Here is a 22,657-nt window from a genome sequence, read left to right on the forward strand (position 1 = left end):
GGAAATGCTCCCTCATGGTATGCAAGGTTTCCCCAAATGAGTAATCCTTAGGAGGAGAAGCTGAAGGAATCGATTCTTCAGCATCAGAATCCTCATAGGGAGGAATAGATTATCCCTGTTCTGAAGAGAAATAGGAGGAAATGGAAACCTGATCAGAGGAATCATTTTCAGTGTTTTGTCTAGGCCTCTTATCATGAGGGGGATGCGAACCCCTGATTAAAGTAATTAGGTCTTTGGCCATTTTGAGCATCTGTTTCTTGGGCATGGAAGTCTGTCCTGGAGAGTGCTGTACTTGTTTCCTTGTCTTTAAAACTGTTTTAGTCTTTGATGCTGAAATTGGCTTGATATAAAACTGTGTAAGTCTGAAAACACCCTCAGATGCCGATGCCTGCTCAGCAGCTTTGGACCCATCTGAGGGATTAGTTTCCGAAGGCCCAATAACATGAGTATCCAGAGGCCTAGCTGTCTCCACGTGGGAGTCGGAGGCGGCCTGTGACTCTGAGGTAGCGGGTGTCAGGGGCTGCGAAAGTACCTCACTGAGAACCGGTGACTGGCCTAGAAGAGGGTTTGTTGGTTTTGGACCTCGGATGCCTGTCCTTTTCTTTTTCCTTGCGCTTTTTATGAACTCCGGTCATCGGCTGTTCCGACGGCATTATGTAGTTAAACCTTCGGCCAAAGTAATGAAAAGCAAAATCGTACCGACGCTTAGTGTGTTGGTTAAATCTAGCACAAAACCGACAACTAGCAACGTCATGGTCAGGGCCAAGGCAAGGAATACAGTAAGAATGAAAATCCTTATGAGGTATTTGCTTCTCACAAGAAATACAATTCTTAACTTTTTCTGACATCGGTCTGAAGCAAGAAAAAAGTATCCCCAAAGGGGTATATAGCTTTATAGAAGACTTCGGATCTGAAATTCAATTTCGAAAATCTCAGGAGTCGACCGGCACTTGCAAACTGCTTTTGCTTTGGGCACCGCACAGCAAGAAAGACTGAAAAAAATGTCGTCTGCTGCATCTTTTATACCCCTGGCGCACTGACGTCAGGGAAGAGGTGACAGCAACCGACGCCGGACCAAGACTTTGGAATTCAGGCCGACTGCGGGTAGCCTGCCAGCAGGATAACCCAAGTGTAATGACTGCAACAGTGAAACACGAACATTGGGTAAGATCTGGTGCCCCCTTGTTTGCTGATGTACCAGACCACTGATATGTTGTCTGAATGGATTGCAATAGTCCATGACGGAGGGATGGAGTGAAATGCTTGCAATGCTAGAAGCACCGCCCTCAGTTCCAGGACACTGACATGCAAAAGGGCCTCTGTAGCCGACCAGTTGCCTTGGACTGAGTTTCCCTGACACAGCCCCTCCCACCCCATCAGGGAGGCATCCGTGGTCACTGTGGCTATCGGTAGATGGGGGGGGGGTGAAAGGGGGAGTCAATTGTTGGGGATTTCGAGACATCCACCAGAGTAAATCTTGCTTGTATCTCAGAGTCACACTTATTTGAAAAGACAATGGATGTTGTAGAGGGTACCAATGAGTGAGAAGTAGCAATTGAAGAAGTCTCATGTGGAATCGGGCTAGGGGAACAATGGTGATTGAAGCTGCCATTGACCCCAATAGCTGAAGTACAGATCGAGCTGGGGATTTGTGGTTAACAAAGCAACACATGAACTAGTCTTATTCTCTGAAGTCTGTGTTCTGGAAGGGATGCTATGCAATTCCTTGTGTCCAACAGTACCCCTATGAATTCCAAAGACCGAGTTGGGGTTGTGTTGGACTTCCCCCAGTTTAAAGTGATGCCCAGGCTTCGAGCTGTTAAGAGAGTATACTGCAGGGCTTCTTCCAGTAGACACTTGGTGGGGGCAGTACGGAGCCAGTCATCTATATATGGAAATGCCAGGAATCCTTGAAGTCACAAGTGAGCGATAACCACTGCCATGCATTTTGTGAACACACTGGGGGCTGTAGAGAGACAGGGCAGGGTTCGAAACTGGAAGTGACTGGCTCCTATATGGAAGTAGAGGTATCTTCTCGAGCATTTGTCCATCTTTATGTGGTAATACGCATCTTGAAGATCCACAGAGCACATCCAATCTTCGTCTTCCAGAAGAGGAAGGATAGACTGAACCGTGACCATCTGGAATTTCTCGGTTACAAATTTGTTTAGTGTACTGAGATCCAGAATTGGTCTCCAGTCCCCTGTCTTTTTTGGCACTAAAAAGAACGTAGAGTAAAATCCTATATGGTCTGGGTGGACGGTCTGGATGACTTTTTGTAGCAGCTTTTTGATTTTGTATGCTGCTCTTTCCTTTTGACTGAGTGGAACATCGGGTAACACTCAAGACTGGGCAAAGATGGAAGGGGATGTGACAGCCTCTGGATATAATCTGTTGTACCCAAGAGTCGGTTGTTCTCTTTTGCCAGGCAGCAGGATACAAGGAGAAATTACCCCCGACTGCTTCCAGAGGTGAGCAGTCGGGCAACGCTTCAGGAGCGCTGATAGGGTTGGCCAGAGAAAGAATATGTGGAACCTCGGTTTCACGGACCTCCTTTGCCCCGAAAGGGGTGTCTTCCATTGGAGTTTCCCCCTCTGCCTCTAGGGGATAACTCGGCATGTGTATCCCAAAAAGAACCTTGTGATTTCTTGTGCCAAATCTTACCGCTCCTCTGATTTCTGGAATAGAATCGCTGAGGAGTGGAGTGCCTGACATCAACGGCAGACAAGGTCTTGCCATCTTGTTCACACAGTGCCAGCTTATCCTTGACTTTAGGGCCAAACAAAGAAGCGGCCTCTATGGGGGCATTCATGAAGGAATCCTTAAAGGAGTCCGCAAAGTCACAAAAGCACGTCCAAGCAGGACATCTGGTGACTATACCTGCACCTGCCGCTCTAGCCATCCTTTCCATTGTGAGAAATAAGACTCATGGAAGAGTTGGAAATGGATTCTATGGTGGCTATCTGAGAAGCCACATTATCACGGACTTTGTCAGAAACTGCTCCTGCCATGGTTTCAGAGAGCTGGTTGATAAGATCTCGCTGAAGTCTGGTAAAATGTGCCAAATAATTCAAAAAACTTACGGCGAAGGTTGATGGAGCGAACACATGCTTCCCTAATCTGTCAATCTCCCGGGCGTCCTTTTGAGCGGATGGACAGTTTGGCTTTCTTCTGCCAAATCCTTCTTTGTAGCAGCTGCCACCACCATAGCGTCTACTGGGAGACCACGTGACCAGTTGGGGTGCTTTTCGGGGGGGGGTAATATCTTGTCTGGCCTCTTAGGCATTGCTTCCATGGTATCAGGAGCCTTCCATGCCCGCTGCACGATGAGCTGGACGAGCTCATCGGCAGGCGGGTTGACCCAGAATGTAGGGGGTTGGGCACGAAAACCTTGCAGGAGTACGGATTACGCAGAGGAAGGATTAGAGGGCTTCCAGTCACCCCTCTAAGGATCGCGAGGATGTCACCAAAGGACACAATCAAAGAGTGACTGTGGGGACCCTTCCTCATCAAAATCCGTATCTTCAGTCGACTCCTCAGTGGAGTTCATGTGCTTCCTCTTGCATGATGCTTTGCGGGGCTGTTCCTCAGTGGAAGGTTCTGGGGAAGACTGCAAAGAGGGGTCTCCTGAGGAGGAGACCTGAAGCTTTTGTGCCCGGTGTCCGGGGGTTGAAGCTTGTGGCAGTTGCAGCACAGAGGGGGGAGAGGAGTCCGACAAATGAGCTTTGGCCAGCAGAGGAAGCACCCTCTCTATGGCCTGGGAAGGCCGGCCCACCAGAGGAGGGATGGGAGCCCAGAACAGAGCATGTTTACCGCGGAACCGGGGTCACACGCTGCCCCGACAAACCCACCCCCAAACCAGGAGTCTCAAGAGGACTGTGAACCGTATGAGAGCGCATCCCTGGAAGGTGCCATAGAAAAAAAATTGGCATGGAGCCAGGAATGCCCTCCCCAACGGCACAGCCACTGGCCTGAGAACAGCTTGATGCCCAGTGCACAGAGGGCCACAAGGATGACTCTGGTTCCAAAGTGAGATCCACTATTGGAGTCTGAGGGAGGAAAGCTGCTGTCGGAGTAATAGGCTTTGAAACTTGAATAGAAGTTGAAGGAGAAGTACACATTGGGGTTTGAGGAAAAATACGCTCATCTGAACGAGGGAACATGGACTTTGACGGTTGAGCGAGACCTCTGGCCACAAGCAACTGGTCAATAGGCCGCAACACATCCTGCTCAGAAAAACCTTTGGTTGACCTCATGGAGAAGGCTGATGGGGATTCTGGCCTTTCCAGGAAATGACTATACTGACTGCTTGCAAAAGGATCCAATGAAGGGGAATATTTGGTCCTTGCTAGATCAACAGGTGCAGAGCTCAGAGCCAAGGAAGTCTGCACCGAAGAAAACGGTGTGGAAAAAGTCTGCGAAGATGTCAGCGCCATGGTAGTTGAAGGTGTTTCCACCGTAAAGGCAAAGGTCTGCCCCAAAGGGTACGGTGCCGTAGTGGAAAGTGTCTGCACCAGCAATAAGGATGGTGCTGAGGAGGACTGCACCGAAGTACATATCTGTGCTGAAAAAGTCTGCACCATGGAGTACTGAAGAGTCATACTTGGAGCCAAAGGTGATTGTACAAACGGTGCCGAAGGGGACAACCTGTATTCCGGTGCTGATATCGATAAAGGAGACATGGCTGTGGTCAGGATCATTTAGGGTGGTGCCGAGCCTGGAGCAGACAGGGTCACAGGTGGCAGCGCCGGAGTAGTAATCAATTTCATCTTCTTGTGAGTCGACTCCCTATGATCTCCAGAGGGAGAAGAAGGGAGTGACTTTGAAGAAGAATGACTGTTGTGGGGTTTAACAGGAGGGGGTGAGTTTTCCAACCCAGAAATACCCTCAGAGAAAGGAGACCTTTCAAAATTAATTTATTCTTCCTCTCGTTGAGAGTCCTGGTAGAGAAATTTTTACAGATCCCACATGGAGGATCTACAGTGAAGTGGGATACATTAAGACAGTAGACAAAAGTCATGGCCATCGGAAGGCGGTAACTTATGGCCGCAATCCTTGCACTGCTTGAAACCAACAGAACTCTTCTTATCCAACATAGCTATTGTGGAGAAGCACAGTGCAAAAGGAAGAATAACAGCTACCCAAGAAAAGGGTAAAAAGAGAAAGGATTACCAACGATGGTAATGGAGAATTACCACAAGGTAAGAAGAGGGTAATAAAGGAAAAGAACTAAAGGGAGAGTGTCTAAAGTGTGCAATAGGGTAGGAAAATATTAGAATAAACTTGAGAAAATTTTAGAGTAATAAAGTACAGTTGTGTACACTTACCATAAATGTAGATGTTAGTGTATTCACTGTTGCAATCATCTCATTCGTACTGCATTCCTTGCTTAGGCCAAGACGACAACGTCCCTCGCTGTCGGTTTTGTGCCTTGTTCAACCCCCCGAACTATTCGTTGTCAGGCTATATTTGCAGCAAATTATTTTGATACTCAGTATAATTATCCAGAAATGGCTTCAGTAAGCCATCCAACTACAGATATTCCGAAAAAACTTAAGGATAAAGACAGACCACATAGGTCCAAAACTGCCGACGATGCTTCCGTTAAGCTAGTCGCCAGTCCACCGGTACTTAGTGAGGCGCTTTCGCAGCCCCTGATACCAGCTACCTCAGATTTGCAGGCCTCTACTGAGACCCATTCGGAGTCCGGTATGCCGCGAGATGCTTCTTCGACTATGGAACCTGCAGATGTCTCTACCTTGGATGGGTCCGGAGCCGCTGTGCAGGTACTGGCTTCTGAGGGTGTATTCAGGCCTACAGACTTGCATTTTAAACAGACGCCATCTTCGTCATCCAGGCCGAAAATTCAACCCACGCCTAGAAAACAGACGTCCAAACCACATGCTCAAGCCCATATGCCTAAAAAACTAATGCTTAGAATAGCTGAAGATCTTATTACCTTAATTAAGGGAAGCCAGCCTTCCCCTCTAAGAGACCTGGAACTGATTTTCCTTCTGAGTCTTCTGATCAGGAATCTGATATTTCTGTTTCATCTGATTACCCAGGATTTGCCCTTATCTACCTATGAGGATTCTGATGCAGAGAATTCCATTCCCTCTGCTTCCCCCCTCCAGAATATTTTTCTATTGGTGAAACCCTGCACACTCTTAGGGAGCATTTCCGCTGTGAAAGCCAAGATTACTCTGACTCCAAAAAGAGGCTTAGGGAATTCTTAATCCTCCCTCAACACAGGCCTTTAGCTATCCCTCCTTTTCTGGATATTGTAGATGATGCTTTCTTGGAATCTACCCTTTCCCCAACCACTTTACCTCCAGCTCCCAGAAAATCCGACAGGTATTACAGAGTACCTGACTCTCACAAGCTCCTCCAAGAATCCTACTGCGGATCCAGACCATTTCCCAAGGACCAAAGGGCATTAAGGCTACTGCTGCCAAAAACCCTACTCCTTCTGATAGAGATTCTACAGCCTTGGACAGATGGGGTAAGAAGGTATATACTTCTACTTTGGCCATTAGGGCTTTAAATTGCCAGTTTCATATGTTAAAGTACCAGCAGCATATTATGGGACTACTTAAACAGAAAATGTTGATTCCTGACTGTGCTGAACACAAAGAATTACAGGATTTAATGCATTCTGCAGAACAAGTTGGTAAACATACTTTGCAATGTGGTTTTGATTCGATCTGTACTTAGAGGGCATGCTTGGCTTAAGGAGCAAAACTTGCCAGATCATGTTAAAGTTAAATTACTGGATGCTCCCTTAAACCAAGACCGCCTGTTTGGCAACAAAGCAGAAGTAGTACTCAAAGATGGAGGAAAAAGCTAAATCTATGCAAACTACAGCGGCTCTGGACCCATCCAAGGTAGAGACATCCGCAGGTTTCATAGTCAATGAAGCATCTCGCGGCATACCGAATGGGTCTCAGTAGAGGCCTGCGAATCTGAGGTGGCGGGTATCAGGAGCTGCAAAAGCACCTCACTGAGCACCGGCAGAGTGGCGACTAGCTTAACGGAAGCATCGTCGGCAGTTTTGGACCTATGCGGTCTGTCTCTGTCTTTATTCTTATGTTTTTTCAGAATATCGGTAGTCGGATGGCTTACCGAAGCCATTTCTGGAGAGTTATACCTAGTACCAAAATCATTTGCTGCAAATATAGCCCGACTACAAATAGTTCGGGGTTGAACAAGGCACAAAACTGACAGCGAGGGACGTCGTGGCCTGGGCCTAAGCAAGGAATACAGTACGAATGAGAGGACTGCAACAGTGAAACACGAAGGACATCAATATACAAACTGTCAAAAAATTAGACACTCGGCTGAGAGAGTGGCTTGACACGGCTGTTCAGCAACACGGCAAACGAGATCTGAGGCAACAGTAGAGCATTCTGGGTAGGACCTTGGCTCAAGAGTTTTTGACTGACGCGAGCTTGATATTGGCTGGCTCAGTTCGGAGGACGGAACTGATGACCCAACAGTAAGGAATGAACGAAGATTAACATCAGATAACTTTCTTGGGTGGCGTAAGCCAGGGAACCTTGTTGGCTAGGCTTACTTAAGCCCTTGGGCCGATAGCCTAGTACCCTACCTATGAATTAATGTATTATTAGAAGCTTTCTTAAATGAACCCCCTGTCTCCCAACTCCCCCTTGATACTGAATGGGCTTCCACTGAAGCCCAAATTTGAGGATTCCTCATTAAAGCATCCCCTTACAAGAAAATGCACAAACTAGAAGAAAATTCAATAAAATCTAGGATTGCTAAGATAGAAGAGGATCTACAAAAAAATTCTCCCAACAGACTGAAAATCAACTATAAACACAATTCTTTCTGAAGTATGTGATTAATGCAAGACTAGATTTTTACGAAACCAAACCCTAGCAATTTATTCGGAATGGCCACATATCACCTCTAGATTACTAGCTACGTTAATAAGCCACAATAAACTGTCTCTAATAAGCCACAATAAACTGTCTCCAATAAGCCACAATAAACTGTCTCCAATAAGCCACAATAAACTGTCTCCAATAAGCCACAATAAACTGTCTCCAATAAGCCACAATAAACTGTCTCCAATAAGCCACAATAAACTGTCTCCAATAAGCCACAATAAACTGTCTCCAATAAGCCACAATAAACTGTCTCCAATAAGCCACAATAAACTGTCTCCAATAAGCCACAATAAACTGTCTCCAATAAGCCACAATAAACTGTCTCCAATAAGCCACAATAAACTGTCTCCAATAAGCCACAATAAACTGTCTCCAATAAGCCACAATAAACTGTCTCCAATAAGCCACAATAAACTGTCTCTAATAAGCCACAATAAACTGTCTCTAATAAGCCACAATAAACTGTCTCTAATAAGCCACAATAAACTGTCTCTAATAAGCCACAATAAACTGTCTCTAATAAGCCACAATAAACTGTCTCTAATAAGCCACAATAAACTGTCTCTAATAAGCCACAATAAACCGTCTCTAATAAGCCACAATAAACCGTCTCTAATAAGCCACAATAAACCGTCTCTAATAAGCCACAATAAACCGTCTCTAATAAGCCACAATAAACCGTCTCTAATAAGCCACAATAAACCGTCTCTAATAAGCCACAATAACCTGCCTCCAATAAGCCACAATAACCTGCCCCCAATAAGCCACAATAACCTGCCCCCAATAAGCCACAATAAACTGTCTCTAATAAGCCACAATAAACTGTCTCTAATAAGCCACAATAAACTGTCTCTAATAAGCCACAATAAACTGTCTCTAATAAGCCACAATAAACTCTCTAATAAGCCACAATAAACTGCCTCAATAAACTGTCTCTAATAAGCCACAATAAACTGTCTCTAATAAGCCACAATAAACTGCCTCTAATAAGCCACAATAAACTGTCTCTAATAAGCCACAATAAACTGTCTCTAATAAGCCACAATAAACTGTCTCTAATAAGCCACAATAAACCGTCTCTAATAAGCCACAATAAACCGTCTCTAATAAGCCACAATAAACCGTCTCTAATAAGCCACAATAAACCGTCTCTAATAAGCCACAATAAACCGTCTCTAATAAGCCACAATAAACCGTCTCTAATAAGCCACAATAAACCGTCTCTAATAAGCCACAATAAACCGTCTCTAATAAGCCACAATAAACCGTCTCTAATAAGCCACAATAAACCGTCTCTAATAAGCCACAATAAACAGTCTCCAATAAGACACAATAACCTGCCTCCAATAAGCCACAATAACCTGCCTCCAATAAGCCACAATAACCTGCCTCCAATAAGCCACAATAACCTGCCCCCAATAAGCCACAATAAACTGCCACTAATAAAACACAATAAACTGCCACTAATAAAACACAATAAACCGCCACTAATAAACCACAACAAACCATAATAAACCGCCTCTAATAAACCATAATAAACCGCCTCTAATAAACTCCTACTATTTCTGAAATAATATACCAGGATAAGACCTTTTCTACCAGTAAAGATATTGTTCAGTTTTTTGAAGAACTATACTCACAAATCTATGGGGATCAATCGCTGCCAGTCTTGAAACAGGAGAGTATCCAATTTTTTAACCAATTAAATTTTCCTAAAATAAAAAAAGCCCATCAAAAATACATTGCATCTCCCATTACCCTTCAGGAAATTGATTATGTAATTAAAAATCTTAAAGCCAATAAAGCACCAGGTCCAGATGGCTTTACCACTGAGATTTATAAGACCTTCTGCTCAAAAATTTGAAAAATACTTCTAATTTTAACTATCATTTATAACGCCATTCTGATATTCACTTCAATGCTTCTAAAACTATACTTAAAGAAAAACACCCAGACCCCAAACTCCCAGAAAGCTACAGGCCCACAACCTTGATTAATAGATCTAAACATGTTACCCTCAATACTAGCAAATATATTAAAACCCACTATTTCCTATATTATATGACCTGGGCAATCAGGCTTTATTCAACATAGATAAACTTGTGACAACACATGAACATTAGACGCCCTGCTAAAATTAACCAACTTAAGCCACAGCCCTGCTTTTGCATTAGTTGCAGATGCTTCCAAAAGCCTTTGACTGACTTAATTTAAGCTTCTTATGCTACACCTTACTTCGGCCTACCTCCGTTTGTTCATACCATCAAAACATTAAATACTGATGCCTACACCTCTTTATATATAAATAAGATTTCCTCTAACAGGATTAATATCAAAAACAGTACACGTCAAGGATCTACCGTCTCCCCGTATCTTTTCAACATGTACATTGAGCCATTACTCTTTACTTATAGCGCAAACTACTTTTCATCAACTACCGACGTTGTTTAAAACTAGAATTCCTCAACTACCGACGTTGTTTAAAACTAGAATTCCTCTATCAGCCTTTGCAGATTATCTAAATGTACACTTTACAATACCAAGATCCGATACACCAAGAATTCTTTATTCAATTAATGCAGTTTCGAAATTCTCTAATTCTAAACTAAACCCAGATAAATCTACAATGTTCCCAATTAATTCACCTAATTTGCTCTCTCTTTATCCCAGACAAACCGAAATTAAAGCATCTCCCTCCTTAAAATATTTAGGAACCCTATTTCAACAAAACCCAAAGCTGGATACTTCAAACAACATTACATATCTCTGGTCAACTATACAGCAAGACTGTATTAGATGGGGTAAACTCCAACTTCCCTTCCTGTCCAAAGTAGCGATTATTAAAATGAACATATTACCTAGGTTATTATATAAATTTACAACTACACAGACAATACACAATTCCTTTAAAAAAACTTCACTCATCCTTAGCTAAATTTATTTTATCTTCTAAATCCATTAGAATTTCTTACCAAAGGCTCATAAACCCTAAAGACAAAGGGGGAATAAATCTCCCTGATTTCAAACTTTACTATGACATTATCAACAGACTTCTACTAATAGATCATAATCTCAAGAGGACAGATTGATCCCCTCCCTGGACAGAACTCTACCATAATTATATTAAATCACTTAATTTTAATCCCAAAACTCTCACTTTCCTGGAGAAAATAAATCTGAATAAATCTAAAATCCACGATTCCTTAAGGAATAATATAACAATCTTTCAAAACCTTATTAAATTCACAGAATTTAAGTAATGCTTTTCATGTCTTACAACCTATACACCTTAACCCAAACTTAATCAATAATTCAATGATAAATCTAAATTTCCCGCTCCTTAAGGAATATAGGATTTTAGACCTGTATCCCTATAGAGACCAGTCTAACACAGACTTGAGAGTCCCACAATCTCCCTAAGAGCTATTCTATCATATTAAGACAAATTAGGGAAGTCTGTTGCAATACACTAACCTACCCTAATCTAGAGTCTGAAATTAATATCTGCAAAGTCTTTGGAATCTATTTCTTATGAAGAAAAATATAAGAAGCGTGTACAAAGTAATCAACTCTATTAGACATTAAAACAAAGCTTTGTTTTCTAAATACTGGTCTGATCTTAAAGCATCTATATCTAATGAAGTACCCACTCAATAAAAATTTCTTCCAAAATACCTTTTAAAAGACTTAACTAATTTATGATGCTTAATTTATACATAACGCCCGTGGTCAAAAATAAATTTAATCCAACGTTCGCATCTTTCTGCCCGTACTGTGACAATCAAAAAGCGGATCAACTAAACATTTTCTGGAGCTTTAAGTGTGCTTATAAACTCTGGTACTCTTTGAAAGATAAACTTCTCAAGGAGGGTTACAGAAAATCTACCTTATCATGGGAGTTTGCCATATTACACACAGACCCACCTGGAATATCGAAATTACATACCTGCATCTTAATTACATTGTATTAGTTAAGATATATATCACATTAAACTGGCAGGACAGATCCATACTCAGCTGGAAAGGGTTGAAAACAATGGCAATTAAATATTTAACAGCCCACAAGTTTCTTAGGTCAAATACTGAGGACTATAAACACCTTGTGGAATACTGGTGTATTCTTTTTGACCTTATATTGAACTAAATCACACATCAGATATACCTGAGGATCCCTGGATCTCTTATTTATTTTCCTTATTTTTTTTCTTAATTTTGCTAAGGTTTGGGAAGGCCCTGTTTACACAAAATTAATAAGTTTTCTAACTTCGAATATAAATCTGTCTCAAGCTAATTTCCTCCTTATGACAAATAGCACTATTGTAAATAGCTTTTATTTATTTATTTTTTATGTTGGTTCAACTTAGTAGGTGGTATACCTTATTACATAAACAGAATTGTTTTACTTCAAGTTGTTCACTTTGGTTAATCTGTGATATACGTTTTCTTTTTGTGTGTTTAGTGGAAAATTAATAAAGATTGAGAAAACAATTTTATAGTACTGCGGAATTAGAAGTTATGTACCTACCATAACGTTCCATGTTAGTTGTCTTCTCTCGCCTTCTTTCTTGCTGGATGGGTTCGGAGCCGATCCTCTGCTCCGACTTGGCACTTGCTTAGCTTGAGAACTCCTTTTACCAGCTCGAGGCAACCCTATATCCTATGATGCAAGGCGGGACTACCTCAGATCTCGTTTGGTAGCTAACCTACCCTGCTAAGGACTAACCTAATATATTTTAGGAAACCCAAGCTCATAACAAAGGAGTCCTCTAATGAAGGCTCAGGAGGAAACAACCTGATAGGAACTCTTCAAGATCTGTCCAGGCCAGGGGGAAGGAGGGAGGGGCAAGAAGAAGGTAGAGAAGACAACTAACATGGAACGTTATGGTAGGTACATAACTTCTAAATGTTAAGTTGTCAATCTCGCCTTCATTCTTGCTGGATGGGACCGCGTCCCTAGCACCTGTATCCCGGGTGGCTCAATGGAACAGACTCTTGAGAACTGTGGAACCAAAACTGGCTCTGTCTCTGGAGGCCAAATCTAACTTGTAATGAGAGACAAAGGTATGAGGAGTGGCCCAAGTAGCTGCTGCACAAATGGTATCAATGGGTAGTCTATCCTGAAAGGCTGCAGAAGTGGATAGACTCCTGGTTGAGTGTGCTTTCGGTTTAGAAGGTAGTTGCTTGCCTCTGAGTGAATACACATAAGAAATAGTGGAAGACTACCATCTGGATAAGGTCACTTTACACACTGGGAGACCTTTCCTGTTTTCTGCATAGGAGACAAATAGTTGGTCCGATTTCCTGAATTGTTTCGTTCTATGCAAATAGTACCTGAGCTGACGATGGACATCCAAAAAATGAAGCTTTTGTTCAGCTCTGTCAGAATAGTTTGGGAAAAAGACTGGTAGATCGATGGATTGATTAATATTGGTTTGAGAAACAACTTTGGGGAGAAAAGACGGGTTAGTTCTTAAGGATACCCTGTCCTTGTGAAAAAACAAGTAAGGGGAACGGATGCAGAGAGCTTGAATCTCGGAAACCCTTCTTGCTGAAGTGACAGCCAGTAAAAATATAGTTTTCCAGGTCAATAATTTCAATGAACATGAGGCAGACGGTTCGAAGGGTGGTAACATTAAGGATGCCAACATTAAATTTAGATCCCATTGTGGAGGAGGATGTTTTATTGGTGGCTTTAGGAGAAACACTCCTCTCAGAAAGGCCTTGCATAGTCTATGAGACAATGTTATGATCTTGCAAGCCAACATGATACTTGGAAATAGCAGCCATTTGAACTTTTACTGTAGATGAAGAAGATGCTGACTGAAAAACTTCAGCCAGGAAATCTAAAACAGAATGCACAGGAGCAGTAAAGGGATCGATATTTCTGGAATTTGCCCAGATGAAAAAACGTCGCCACTTGCTAGCATAAACGGCTCTGGTGGACGACTTTAAAGAAGCCACTAAGATGTCTCTGACCGGATCAGAGATCATAGGAAGCCTGGCTAGGGAAGGAAGTGGAGCAACCAAGCAGTGAGGTTGAGAGAATGAATGGCCCGGTGCTGTTGACCCGACTGGTGGATCAAGAGATCCGGAACTGGGTCCAGATGCCAGGGCTGCACCAGGAGGTGACTATGCAGAGACGGAAACCAAATTTGTCGAGGCCAGTAAGGGGCAATGAGAATCAACTTGGCCCTCAAAACGGTGGCTTTCTGAATGACTTGTGGAATCAAGGGAAAAGGAGGAAAAGCGTACAGAAGTCCCCGGGGCCAATCCTAGGTTAGAGAGTCTCTCAGGGGTTGGCCTGGTAGGGGAAAGAGGGTGAAAAAATCGGGGCACTTGTTGTTTTGGGGTGTAGCAAAAAAAATCGCAACAAGGTGTGCCCCACTTCAGAAAAATCTGGTCCACTACAGATTGATTGAGAGACCACTCGTGAGGCATGAGAATGGATCTGCTCAGCCTGTCCGCCAAGAGGTTGGACCTGCCGGGGATGTGCGTTGCTATCAGAAACCGATGAGAGGAGATTGCCCATTGCCAAAGTCTGAGAGCTTCTCGACACAACGGATAGGACCTGGTCCCGCCCTGCTTGTTGATGTACCAGACCACGGACATGTTGTCTGTTTGTACTGCAATAGTCCCCGCGGGAAGAAAGTCGTTGAGGGCTTGCAACGTTAAAAGCACTGCTCTCATCTCCAGGACATTTATGTGCAGATGGTATTCTATGGGTTGCCACGTCCCGTAGACCATCCTGCCCTGATAATGCCCCCCCCACCCGATCAGAGAGGCATCCGTAGTAACTGTGGCAACCGGAGGAGGGGGAACAAAAGGTCGGCCCTGATGAAGAAGAGGGGAAGATATCCACCAGTTCAGATGAGTCCTGCACGATTGTGTGACTAAGATTTCGTGCCTCATCGGAAGACTGTGGAACGACCACTGAGTGAATAACATCCACTGCAGAAGACGCATGTGGAAGCGAGCCAGTGGTAGAAGAACAATGGCCGCAGCCATAAGACCTAGAACCTTTAGTATCAGTCTGGCTTTGACTTTGCTGCTCTGCAATAAAATCCGAACGTATTTTTGGATGTCCAGAATTCTTTGATCTGTTAGTCTGGCTAACATTTTGACGGTGTTTAATTCTGCCTATAAAGGTGATAGATTGGCAAGGCTGCAGAGAAGATTTTTCGAAATTCACTGAAATTCCCAAACTCCTGCATAGCTGCAGAGTGTAGTCTCTGGTCTGAAGAAGCTGACACCTGGTGGTGGCGGAGAGGAGCCAGTCGTCTAAATAAGGAAACACCTGGAATCCTTGACGTCTCAGATGAGCTGTGACCACTGCCATGCATTTGGTAAACACTCTGGGGGCTGAAGTGAGGCCAAAGGGCAGGGCTCTGAATTGGTAATGACTGGTTCCTAGCCGAAAGCGGAGAAACCTTCTGGAGCGCCTGTGAATCTTTATGTGATAGTACGCGTCCTGAAGGTCTATAGAGCACATCCAGTTGTCCTTGCCCAGAAAGGGCAGAATGGACTGAAGCGTGACCATCCGGAATCTTGCCTTCTTGACAAATCTGTTTAGACTGCTCAGGTCTAATATTGGTCTCCAATCTCCCGTCCTTTTGGGGACCAAAAAGAATCTTGAGTAGACGCCGGATCCTACTTGGTCTGCCGGAACAGTCTGGACGGCTCTTTTTTCTAGGAGCTTTAAAACCTCCTGTTCTGCCAAATCCCTTTGACCGGGTGAAATGTCTGTAAGGGATTGTTGAGGTACGGGATACCTTTCGAAGGGGATTTTGTAACCCTCGGATATGATCGACTGTACCCACATATCTTGTGAAAGGGAATGCCAGGCTACTGGGTACAACGAAATCCTTCCCCCGACTGCCTCCAAGGGTTGACAGTCGGGCAACACCTCAGGGGTGCTGAAAGGGCTTCTCAGGAAGAGACTCCCTGTTGCCCTGGTTCTGAGGACCCCCCTGCCTCTAGGGCGGCGTCTATTATTGTTACCCCCTCTGCCTCTGGGGGAAAACTGACCACGTGTGTCCGGTGTAGCTCCTTGGGCTTTGCGGAACCACATCTTCCCTCCTTTCTGACCCTTGGGATAGGGTCTAGAAGGAGTGGAAAAATGGACTCCAACGGCAGAAAGAGTTTTACCATCCTGCTCACACCTGGTCAAGGTTTCCTTCACCTGAGGTCCGAACAAAGCCGAACCGTCAAAGGGGGTATTGGTGAAGGACGCCTTAAAGGGGTCCGCAAAATTACAAAGCCGCATCCAGGCTTGACGTCTAAGAGCCACTCCTGTGCCTGCGGCCCTGCTCGCTCCATCGGCTGCATAGGATATGAGCCGCATGGAGGAGATGGTTAAGGAATTCAGGATTGCTAGCTGTGAGGCAATCTTTTCTTGAGCCCCAACAGCAGAAGGATCCTGGACTACTTCACCTAGTTCCTTGAGAATATCTCTTTGAAGCCTGGTGAAGTGACAAAGGTAGTTCAGCGAACGCATAGCAAAGGTCGCAGAAGAAAACATCCGCTTTCCATACCTGTCCATGGTCCTAGAATCTTTGTTAGGAGGATGGACAGGTACTGAAGGATCTGCAAAGTTCCTTCTTAGTGGCCGCCGCCACCACCATAGCATCCACAGAGACGCCCTTGGAAAGAAACTGTTTGTCCGTAGGGGCCGTAATAAATTTGGATGGTCTCTTGGGGACAGGTTCCACAGAATCTGGAGCTGCCCACGCCTTCCGAGCCACTACCTGCATAAGTGGGTCGAAAGGCGGATACACCCAGGAGGTGGAGGGTCGGGATCCAAAAGCCTCCAGGTATACCGACTCATCCTCGGAGGGGTCAATGGAGGGCCAATTCCCCCTCTGTTTGAGGAGCTCAAGGATGTCTGAAAAGGAGACATCCTCACAGGGGGATCGTGGGGAACCCTCCGACTCATCTAAGTCGGTATCAGATGTAGTAGACTCAGGGGAGTCTGTGTGTTTCCTCTTACACGTCCTCTTCCGAGGGGGTTCCCCTGCAGGATCAGGAGAAACCTCGGAAGAGGAAGATATTCCCAATGGGGAAACCTGGGGCGATGGATCCCTGGGCCTGAGAGCAAGAGGCTGGCAAGAGGAGTCTACAGGCACCGAAGAGGGAGGAGCTAGAGGGATGGACCGTTGACCTGGCTCAGGAGCCAGGACACTCCTCATCACCTCAAAGGCTCCCTCCCAGGAGACGGAACATTCCGTTCGAGGAAATAGGAATTCCGGCTCCACTGAGAGGGAAGGCTCGAGGCGATGTCGGTGCCGAGCTTACCAAAGCCGAAGCCCCGAGAGGGAGAGCGGGGTCGGACAAGGGTCCGATGCCACTAGCCCCCTCGGAGCCGACAAGGGAAACTCGACGACTGGATCCCTCCAAGGAAGGTCTCAAGGAGGAGATCGGAGCCGAGGACGACGGAGCAGAAAAAGGATGTATCGGCTCCGGCGCCGACACAGTCGCTGTCCCGAGAAGCTCCGGCTCCGAACTCTGGTGGGGAGTCGGAGGAGGAAGTTCAAGGGGTGAAGCAATAGCCGAAGTCTGCTGAGACGGGCTATGGAGCATTTGGGCCAGTGCCTGCGACTTCAACAGCGTGCTTACCACCCTCTCTAAATCGTGGTCAGACAGCCTGGAAGATCTCGAAGATCGGCTCCGATGACTCCGCTCCGACAAAAGAGGAGATCTCGGAGCAGAGTGGATAGATTCCAAAGAAGGGGACCGAGATCTCTTCCTGGATGAAGTCATCGGAGCCGACGTCCCCTGGGTTCCAGATGGAGCCGAAGGTTTCTCGGCTCCGATACTGGATAATATGTCGGCTCCAGCCGGAGCCGACAAGGCAACAGTAGATTGGGTGTCGGAACCGATCGGAACCGACCCCACCTGAGAAAAAGAAAGATCGGCTCCGAGTCGGAGCCACCGGGGAAGGCTTGGAAGCTGTAGCCTGACCCTTAGATGGCTTGGAAGGTTTACTGGACCCAGGTTTAGTGGGTGAACCTTCCGGCTTTAATAAGCCACGGAGGATTAATTTATTCCTCCTTTCCTGCAGGACTCGCTGGCTAAAAGAGTGACACAAAGCACAGGAGTCCTGCAGGTGTAAAGGCCCCAGGCAGTAAACACAAGAAGTGTGACAGTCTGTCAGAGACATTTTCTGACAGCATGAGTCACTTCTTGAAGCCCGAGACCTTTACCTCCTTAGACATTGTCCAAGAAAAGAGTAACAAAAAATACTCACACACACCCCAAAAACAGTCACACAATTAATCCCACAAACTCAGACACACAGATAGGGATCAATAAGGGAGGCCCAGGCCTAACTGAAATTTTTAAACTTTTCTTATACTTTTTAAACTTTTTTAAACTATATAGGGAATAGGGTGGATAGTATGAACACTACACTCTATAAAAAAGGAAAGGGGGAAGATAAACCCTGACTAAAGCTGTTTGAAAAACTCAAACTTACCTCAGCTGGCAAAAAGGAGACCTCTTCGCAAAGCGGCAAACGAGATCTGAGGTAGTCCCGCCTTGCATCATGGGATATAGGGTTGCCTCGAGCTGGTAAAAGGAGTTCTCAAGCTAAGCAAGTGCCGAGTCGGAGCCGAGGATCGGCTCCGAACCCATCCAGCAAGAATGAAGGCGAGATTGACAACTTAACATTAATAGTTTTCTATTTTAAAGGCAACTGTATAAGCAAGAAAAAAAGTATAGCTATGAGCTCTCCCATGGCTAACACATATGCAAATATCATAACGTTTGTGTGTAAACTGAATATGTTAATAATCCATACACGCAACAGAATTTTTTTAAGCGCTTTGTAGACTATTATATGGCAAGGTGACGAAACATCCTTTAATAATTTTCTCAAGAACATTTCAGAGACTACACTGTTTTTACGTTTCAAGAATGCTCCAAGACTGAGATCAACTTTTTAGTTATCAAAATGAAGAGCCAAGGATATATAGCCACTCCTCTGTATAAAAAGCCAGTTAAAAGAAATACTCACTTGCACTGCACCAGCATGCCTCCTCCATGTATGTTTAAAAACATTTTGAGAAACCAGATGCTAAGAGATGCAAACTTTAATACTAATGACAAGTTAATGGAAGAACTGGAAACCACAGCAAGGGATTTTGTTTTCAGAGGATATAATGGACAAGTCAATGTAATTAAACATGAGATAACTGCAACTAAAAACGCTGCTACACTGATATTCTAAGATTATGAGCACAGTTCTCAGCATCTACAAAAACCTTATAAAACTAGATGCCTACTAACATATAATTGCAATACAGATGAGGTTAAACAAATTCTGGCGAAATACTGGCCAATGTTAACCAAAATATCACAGGTAAATATTACTGATGTGCCAGAATTTGGTTATAAACAGACAACAAATCTTAAGTTGTGCTACAAAGAACAACCACAATATTTATGCAGTTGTAAAGTACAAAACATTGGACTTTCAAATGTAATAAATGTATACATTGCCAACATATTGATGGGCAAACTGTTTAAAACATCCAGTTTCAGGTTTAGATTTTTATTTAAAAGCATACGGCAATTGTGACACAAAAAATATTTATATGGCTAGATGTACTCAAATGCCCATCTTTTTATACTGGCATGACCAACAGGAAACTAAAGGAAATGATTAGCAACCAACTCTCAGATATTAATAGACAGGTCTACACTAGTGCATTGTATAGACATATTATGAATACAGACCCAACACAATTTAACATTTTTAATTCTGCACAAGATTTATAAACCTTTGGGAGATGGGCATCTGGTACATCTGACAGAACTAGAAGAAATGAAATGGATCTTTAGGTTTAATGCATAAACTACACCATGACTAAAGAGTTTTTTTCTTTAAAACCTCTTTTAGGGGAGTTTCAGCAACACATGCATTACGTCATATGACATTTGATGCATTTAAACTCAAGTCCAGTTTGATCCTGTTTGTAGCCTGATGAAGCCACACAGCAAAAGTTTGATATTGCTCACTGGCTAATATTTTAAAGTCTAACGCACTGAGCTGAAATATTAAAAGTTCATTTTCTCTGATTCATAGTTCCAGTACTCATTCTTTCTCCGATGAGCTATAACTGCAGGTACAATGTGAACACATGGCGCAGTGAACAGTCCAAAGGGTAAGGCATTGTATACATCTGGATCACATTAAGAAATACCTGAAGTCTGCATTAATAAGGATGTGATTAGCATCTTTACTCTACGTTGCCAAGAAAGAAAAGGAGATAACAGGTTATGAAGTGACATTTTGAATTTGGGCACTATCACAAATTTAGGAAAGAAAGATCCAGAAGTGGTCTCCAAGCATAGTCTTTCTTTGGCACTAGGAACATCCTTGAATAAAAACCCTTCCCCAATTGAGAAGGGGCTAGTCGTATCCACTCTCTTGGGGAGGATGTGAAGAACCACCAGTGGAAACCAGTCTGATCAGGAGGATGAGGAATGATCCCCACCTCCGCAAAGGAAGAATTTCTTCCCACTGCCATCTGTAACCTAGAGGAATCATTTTCAAACCCATTTGTCTAAACATCGGTTACAAAAAGAAAAAAACGAGATTCATACTATCTGGAAGAAAAAAAGGGCTAGGGTGGGAGGAGTTCACAAGATCTCGAACAGTTACGCAGACCTGTTGAACTACACTTGGTTTTGGTAGGCTTAAGGCTTATTTTAAGAAAAAATGGGTGGGGGGGGGTCAAAATGTCAGTTAACATCCAGTTTAAAACTTTTTACTCTTTTATACTGGAAAAATTGCAAAACTGGATGAGATAGAAAATCCCTTGAACAATTTGGAAAAGGAGGGCTGAAAGATACTCTAGCTCAGCTTGCTTCTTTCAAACTTCTTGATCACCTTTGCAGCAGGAGGACCAAACACAATCTATCCGAGGAAGAATGTAAAATCTCATCTTTTTCATCTGGGAGGTTCTGAGAATGCAGCCGTATGAACCCTCAGTGCCAGTGGCCATAGCCCTGGAAGAAGCATTAGAGTCATACACACACTGTAAACAATGAGTAGTGACCTGTGCAATACAGAAAACAAGTTATTTAACAGAGTTTTTCCCCACAGGAGGAATCAACAAAATATTCCTCATCTTTTCACAATTTGTCAGAGCAAACATACAAGGCTGACCATTCAAAATTCTGAATGCAGAAGTATACACTTACCCCCTCCCCCTATACCCATCAATAATTTTCTCATCCTTACCAGAAACAGTAGGATTTGATTAACCAAGTACATAGCAGTGGGATCAACTAAACCTACAGCTGCTGGGTCAGGTTTAGTAATAAGAGTAGAAAAACTTAAAATATTGAGGAACTATCTTTTTAAAGGCAGCTGGTTGATGGTCATTATCAGGAAAATCACAGGCAGTAACAAACTCTCCTACATCCGCTAAAGCAGAGAGAACAGGAGGAATGGGTGAAGGTTGTAGAAAATCCTTGTGTAACAACTTATAGTATTTTCTGAGGGACTGAGAAACCTCAGTGTTCTCCCACTGAAAACACTGGCACATTCCAGCAATAGTCTCAAACCAGAAACCAAGCTCTCCTCCAAGCATGAATCAGATATCAGCAGCTAATCACTACCCCTACCCATATATAAATAAATCACACCTTCCAGTGTCTTATGGACTGGATTCTGGTGTCACCCCAAAAACTACCATAAGCCTCAAACTCTACCAAATGCTCTTAATGACCACTGCCCAATCACAGTAACCAGACATACTATTCCCCATTTCACCAGACCTTTCAAATACATTACTTCCCGTAAAACCTCATCTTTCAGTTCCAACTCTTTCATAGACCAACTCTCTAAAATGAACTGGTCGCATCTCACCACTCTTCCCTTAGATGAGGCTGTCCACTCTTTCAACTTCACCTTTCTTATCAACTCCCTTGCTCCTCTCCGCACAAGAAGAATCAAAACGAACTCCGCTCCTTGGCTAACCAAATCTACTCGTACCCTGATGAAAAAATGTGATAGGATATGGAAATTATGGACTAAAACTAAGACCCCTTCTCTCCTACAGACCTACAAAAAACTTAGGAATCAAATAAAATTATCAACAAAGACAAGGCTAACTTCTATGCAAATCCTCCCCACTAACCTAAAATCACACCCTAAAAAATTCTGGAACACAATCAACCATATACTACAAGCAGGAAACCCTTCCCCTCCAAACCCATGCCCAAACAAAACTGCAGAAGAAACTGCTACTACATTTAACAATCACTTTGACTCAATAACTACCATTATAAATGCTCTTCCCACTAGGAAAAATGCTAATAACTACACAATCTGTACCCCCCCCCCGTCCTAACTCCTTTTCCCTTAAATCCATTTCAACTAACTATATTAAATTCTTACTCTCTAAACTCAAACCTTGCTCCCCCCTCAGCTGATAATCTACCTTCCTATTTCCTGCAGATTGCAGCAGATCCCTTAGCCTATCCTGTTTCCATCCTTATTAACCAGTCCATCTCTGAATCATATGTCCCAGCAATATGGAAAACATTCTTCACATTACCTATACACAAAGGCAGAAATTCTTCTGATATATCAAACCTCAGGCCAATCACTATACTTTCTCACCTCTCTAAGAGTCCACAGAAATGCATTCACAAGCAGATAATGCAGTACCTTCTAGAAGAGAGCCTTCTAACACACACTATGTGGTTTTCACCCCACAGTACTACACAACTGCTTTAAT

At 43.7% G+C, this 22,657-nt stretch overlaps 1 protein-coding gene across 1 annotated transcript in view; it reads right to left on the bottom strand.

The window, feature by feature from the left end:
* Positions 1-22,657, bottom strand: part of FAF2 (Fas associated factor family member 2) — a 2,444,504-nt gene that overhangs the window by 2,048,695 nt on the left and 373,152 nt on the right. The window lies entirely within an intron of this gene.

Source organism: Protopterus annectens, chromosome 4.part0, assembly GCF_019279795.1.
Source record: "Protopterus annectens isolate FY-2018-M chromosome 4.part0, PAN1.0, whole genome shotgun sequence".
NCBI lineage: Eukaryota > Metazoa > Chordata > Ceratodontiformes > Protopteridae > Protopterus > Protopterus annectens.